The following is a 6,822-nucleotide window of genomic DNA, read 5'->3' as shown; positions in this document are numbered from 1 at the left end:
TCTCTCTCTCTCTCTCTCTCTCTCTCTCTCTCTCTCTCTCTCTCTTTTGCTGATGAAATCTTCACTTTTGACCTTTTACTTTCCCCCCACTTAATAGTATTTTATTTTTTCCAATTACATGTAAAGATAATTTTCAACACTTACTTTTATAAGATTTTGAGTTCCAAAATTTTTTCTCCCTCCCTCACCTACTTCCTCACTAAGACAGTATGTAATCTGATATAGACTATACATGTACAATCATATTAAACATATTCCCATATTAGACATGCTGTGAAAGAAGAATCAGAACAAAAGGGAAAAACCATGAGAAAGAAAAAACAAACAAAAAAAGAGAAAATAGTATGTTTTGACCTGCATTCAGACTCCACAGTTCTTTCTCTGAATGTGGATAGCATTTTGCATCATGAGTCTTTTGGAATTGTCTTAGATCATTGCATTGCTGAGAAGAGCTAAGTCTATCAAAGTAGGTCATCACACAATGTCTCTGTTACTGTGTACAATGTTCTCCTGGTTTTGCTCACTTTACCCATCATCAGTTCAAATCTGTCCACTCAACATTTCTTATAGCACAATAGTATTCCATTACATTCATATACCACAACTTGTTCAGCCATTCCCTGATTGATGTGCATCCCCTCAATATCCAATTCTTTGCCACCACAAAAAGAGCTGCTATGAATATTTTTGTTCCAGATTTTTCTCTTGACCCTAGTGCCCAAAGTTATGAAATACAGCTGTCATGGCCCTAGAACAAAATGCCTTGGGTAGCACCAGCTGCTTCTTGGTACCTCACATGGGTTTGTGTACAATCTGATATAACACTTTATTGTGAGGTGTCCACTTCCACCATTGTCTCAATAGTAAGACATTACTATTACTACATTACTGCATTACATGTCTCTGTGGCACGAAGCTTCAGTCAAAGCATGGAGAAAGAATATAAACTTGAAGTTTGGGACTTTCTCTTTTGAGCTTGTCTCCCCAGCTCCTAGCCCAGTGCCTGGCACTAGAACATTCCTAATAAATGCTTAGTGATGGACTGAATCCTTGGAGTTTATTTATTTTCTTATTTCTTTGCTTATATCACCCCTCTCAGTCCTTTCTTGGCTAGCCCTTACAATAGGACAGAAGTCCCTAAATAAAAAAGGTGGGGAAGGCCTTATTTTTGTGTCTTGTGATATCCAAGATTGTCCTTCTCTCTTCCTTCCGCTGCCCATTGAGATATGTATGGCTGTGAGAGCTATGTAAGCAAGCGGGCCTGTGTGACTGCTACTGCCACCAGAAATATGAGAAGCTAGTGAATGGAACTCCATAGGGAGGTCTAGAGACTACAAATAGGGCTGTCCTGAAACCATGTTGCCTCGAGAACGAGATGATAAGAAGCTGGGTAAGAGGACATCTATAAATTGAAGAATATTAGATGTTCTCTAAGGTTCCTTCTAGCTCTAAATGCTGGATTTTGTCCTTCAAATAATTGTGTCAAAAGTCCCAACTGCCCACTCCCATGTTTTCCTAAACACAGCAACTGTGTAATCAAAGTAGCCTCCCTTCCCTTATAAAGAAAGCACTTAACCTCCCTCTCTTGGGACGTGATGCTTTGCTCTCATAGACTCTCTCTCAGCTCAGGTTTCTGAGTGGGAGGCAGGGGAGGCAGAAGACTGACTGGGCCTATCCATCATGAGGTGGGCCTAATGAGCCACCAGTGGGGGGGGGGAGGGGCGCCCAGTGAAAGGAAATGTTGTGTTGGTAAAATAAATGTCTTTGGGTAGTTCTCCTTCACTCCTCAGAAGGAAGGGGGATTATTGTTTTCTTCAATTCAACAAACATTTAAGTGCCTATTAATAATAGCTAGTATTTATATGTAAGGGGCAGCTGGGTGGCACAGTGGATAGAGTGGCCAGACCTAGAGTCAAGAAGACTCATCTTCCTAAGTTTAAATCTGGCCTTAGACATTTACTAGCTGTGTGACCCTGGGCAAGTCACTTAAATTAATCCTGTTTGCCTCAGTTTCCTCATCTGTAAAAGGAACTGGAGAAGGAAATGGCAAAGTACTCCATTATCTTTGCCATGAAAACCCAAAACAGAGTCCCAAAGAGCCAGACACAATTGAAAGCAGCTCAACAACAACAACAACAACAACGGGAAGTATTTATATATAGCTTTAAGGTTTGCAAATCTCTTTACATCTGTTACCTCATAATCACAACAGAAATGATAGGTGCTACTATCATTCCCATTTTGCAGATGAGCATTATGAACTGTGCCACTCATGTGGCAGGCATTGTTCTTAGCATTGGGATACAAAGATAAAATAGCATAATTTCCTGTATAGAATTGCAAAATCTCAGAGGTGGAGGAGGTAGCATGGTAGGAAAAGAGCCTTGAATTTGGAGTCAGAAGAACTTTGCCTTAGATGATTACTAACTGTGTGGTCGATTGCAAGTCACTTATCCCCTCTTGGTCTCAGTTTTCTCATCTATAAAGCGAAAGGGTTAGATGCAGTGGTCTCTTATAGCTATAAATCTATGATCCTGTGACCTAGATTTGAATCCTGGCTCTGCCATTTACTACCTGTGAGACTCCTGGGCCTCAGATTTCTCATTTGTAAAATGAGGGAGTTGGATCCAGTGCTCTTTATGGTTCCTTTCAGTTCTGATTCTGTGATGTTATGATCTCAAAGATCAAAAAGTCCAATCTTTATCTAATAGGTAACCTGACTTAATATACCAGAGAGGCAGCATGGAAGAGTGGAAAGAGTAATGGATTTGGAATCAGATGGTCTAGGTTTAAATCATACTTCTGCCTCTTATTGGCTGTGAGTACTTGGGCAAGTCACTTAATGCTCATGGGCCACAGTATCCTCTTCTATAAAATGAGAAGACTGAACCAGAGGGCATTTAATGTCCCTTCTAGCTCTAAATCTATAATCCTGATCCTGGATAAGGGACTTGGGAGATGAGAGAAACTTCAAAACAGAGTTGCTATGATGGCCAGCTATTATGAATCATGTTGGGTTGTTGAGCTCAGGGACCTGTGGATTTTCCCTCATTATTTTCTCCTCTTTTCTTTGTTTTTAGTCAGTGATTCTACAACATGGTATAGATACCCTCCCCTTTATTCCAGTCCCACCAGTTTTTGCCAGCCGTCCCCCAAGTCTGGATTGCTGTCTGTCTTTCTACCTTACTAGATCTCCTTCAAGTCTCAGCTAGTGTTCCACCTTTCACAAGAAGCCTTCTTTAGTCCTCCTTAATCTCAGTGCCTTTCCTCTATGACTACCCTCAATTTATCCTGTCTATACCTTGTTTGTACATAGTCGTTTACATATTATCTTTCCATTAGACTATGAGCTCCATGAGGGTAGGGACTATCTTTTGCCCCCTTTTGTATTTCTAGTGCTTACCACAGTGCCTGACACATACGAGGTACTTAATAAATGTCAGTTGACTGACTGACTTATTATCTCAGGTTTATGGCCAGGAGTCCTTTGACTATGCCAAAATATCTGGTAGGTCAACCAGGAGGAGGCTTAGGAGATGGTTGGAGGTGAATGCCTCCATACAGGAACCCTTGATCAACTAACTGTCTTGTGCAAATAAACTATGTGACCACAACATTTAATTTATTGGTTCTGATGATTAATTCTGCTTTCACAGAAATCTGTGAAGGCAGTGGAATTGAAAGAGGGAAGCTCAGAGAGGGTCACCACCCTATCTGTTCATAATCTAGGTACAGGTGGGAGATTTTATATTTTGACATTTTGATCAATATCCAATTTCATCCCTTAGGTTAATTTTTGGGTGTGGATAACGAGGGTTAATCCAAACTGTTTAGCCTCACCTCTGAAGTGTGAGTATGGCAGCAGGGTGAACAGCATAGTTATTTGCAGGCTGATCATCTTCTCAAGGTTACTGAAGTCTTTTAGGGAGGCCTGCCAGAGAGAAACTGGCAAGGTCACTGGTCTGATGTATCAAGAAGAGTGCCACTTAGTGGACTGCTGTATCCTCTACTGTATTTTCTTGCTGGACTAAAAAATGTAGTGAGACACCGCCTTCCTGAAGGCTTACAGGAGGAAGCATGTGAGCTACAGTCAAAGAAACCAGAAGAATCTGCAATGTCTTATCTGTGTAAATGTCGAATCTTTCCAGTACCACACGAGCTCCTGAGGGGCAGGAAATGTTTTATTTCTCTCTTTGTATCCCCAGTGCCCAGTACAATACTTTGTACACAACAGAAGTATTTAAAATGTTGGCTGAATTGAATTGAACTGAAAGAGGTTCTACAAACCAAATAGCAGTCATGCATTCAGCAACGGCCCATGGACCTAGGACTCAAAAATAAATTTTGTGGTGGGCAAAGCAAGGGATATTTTAAAGACATAAAACATGGCAGAATCACTAACAGTGATGTTTCAACATTTAGTGAATAAATGTGATTATGTCCAAAGAATGGAAGATCCTTCCAGGCAGACAGATAATCGTCTTTGGGGTCAAGAGAGGTTCTATTACACCAGTTATCTACATTATGGGAGCAGAGGAAGAAGTGAGGGTCTTGGTGGCTGGGCTAGATTAAAATGACAGGTTTCTTCATTCTAGACCACTGCAAAACTATCAGGACAGGGAGAACTGCTGCTAGCTATGGCCTACTGTCAACTCTTCTCATGTCTACAGCTTGCTAAGTCCCCCTGAAACTGCCTTCTAGGAAAAATGTTCCATTGTCCATATCTGATGACTCCCTTGACCCTTGCGACATGTTGTCCAAATAAATGGGACTATCATGTTTACACAGGTTAAAAGAGATCAGGACAGAAAAGTACTGGAATTTGTTTGAATAAATATGACATTTTGAAAGGAACTCTCAATACTTTTGTAGGGAATGATTATGTCATCCCTGTCCTCCCAAATTTGATAAACTCTAGGGACTTCCTATTGCCTTCAGGAGCAAATACAAAATGCTTGGTTTGGCATTCAAAGCCCTTTATAACCTAGCCCCTCCTAGCTTTCTATTCTTCTTATACTTACTCCCCAACACATACTCTGATTCAGTGGCATTGGCTTCCTGGCTTTTCCGCAAACAAGACATTCTATTTCTTGGCTCTGGGCATTCTCTCTGGCTGTCTCACATGCCTGGAATGCTTTCCCTACTCCACCCTGACTACTGACCTTCCCAGCTTCCTTTAAGTTCCACCTAAAATCCTACCTTTTACAGGAAGTCTTTCCCAACCCCTCTTATTTCCAGCTCTTTCCCTCTTCAGATTATTTCCTATTTCTCCTGCACATAGCTTGCTTTGTATATATTTGTTTGTATGTTGTCTCTCTTGTTAGATTGTAAACTCCTTGAAGGCAGGGACTGTCCTTTGCCTCTTTTTTTTTTGTGTCCCCAGCTTGTAGCATAGTGTCTGGCACATAGTAGGCACTTAATAAATGTTTATTGAATTGAATTGAGTGAAATTTAAGCTGTAAGCTCCCAAGTAGCCAACAACAGCATTTGTTTCACTTAGTCTCTTAAAATGGGCCATGTTGGAAAGGAAACTCACTTGTCATAGTTTAACCTGAAGGTGATGGATTTTCAGCTCTGAATTTCACAGCATTAGGCAGCTAACACTAGTGACCAATAAGGGAGGACCCATAGCATCAGTATATTCTTGCTTGTTTGTTAAAATCTGCACTGGATTTAAAGTCAGAATCTTTGCTCTGCTAGCTACCATTTGTGTGACCTTGGGTGAAATCATTTTACTTCTTTGGGCTTCCATTTCCTCCTTTGTGTAATAGGGGACCAGATGGCGAACCTATGCTATGCAGTGTGCTGTGCAGCAGATACAAGCCCATCTGACTGCAACGTCATTTCCCAGGGATCTGGTGCTGACTTAAGGTAGATGTTTTGGGACAAGGAAGAGACAGAAACACTGGGAAAGAGAAAAGGAAGAGGAGAGAACTTAGGACAGCCATGTGGAAAAGAGGACCAGAAGTAGCATCTGAGGAGTCCTGAGCTGCTGAACACAGAGAACCATGCTGGAAAAGGGGCATTGGTTGCCTTCTGGGCAGGCTACATATGAGTGGCAGATGCTACAGTACCTGTCTCAGCAAACCTCATCTCCACGTGGGTCCCCTGGATTCTCACTTCCTTTTCCCTTTCCCAGCATTTCTACCTCTTCCCCATGCACCAGACACCAATCTCCTGTTATGGAAGTCTTGTTCCCATGGGCTGGCATCTGCTGCAAAGCATACAGGAAAGCCTAGGCTTGTCCTTGTCTAACACCCCCTTTTATCTGTAAAAGATGAGAGTTGAATTAGATGATATTTCACGTCCTTTCCAGTTCCAAATGCTATAATCCCCTGAATGCCAACAAGGCTGAGACTGTGCTCCTTCCTGAGAACTGGTTACTTGGATGGTTTTAAAACAGGGAAAGAATACCCTTTGGCTGATTTTTGGAACAACCACCACGTCAGCACACGGTGCTTTTCATCCATTATTCCTTTTCCTCAGAGTCCCTGTGGAGTGAATTGTTATCAGGAAGAGCCCATAAGTTCATCCCTGTGAGACTGAATTACCTTCTCAGATGGCAATTCTGTGTCTGTGTCAGTTATATTAGTGTTAAATCAAACTGTAAGACACTTGGGCAGTGACTAATCTCTTTGCTCTTATAAAACTGACTGCATTGGCAGTATTCAACAAGCTGTAACTCAAGAATAACGAAAGTGGAACCTTCCCTACCCTTTTACTGGGAGAAAGAGCTGAGATACTGTCCTGTCTGGGGCCCTACAGAAGGGGAAACTCTCCAGCTAGTCCAATGGTGAGTATGAGGTGATGGACTACCACAAG

Source organism: Vombatus ursinus, unplaced genomic scaffold, assembly GCF_900497805.2.
Source record: "Vombatus ursinus unplaced genomic scaffold, bare-nosed wombat genome assembly UNPS02008961.1, whole genome shotgun sequence".
NCBI classification, from domain to species: Eukaryota; Metazoa; Chordata; class Mammalia; order Diprotodontia; family Vombatidae; genus Vombatus; species Vombatus ursinus.
This window is presented reverse-complemented; position numbering follows the sequence as displayed.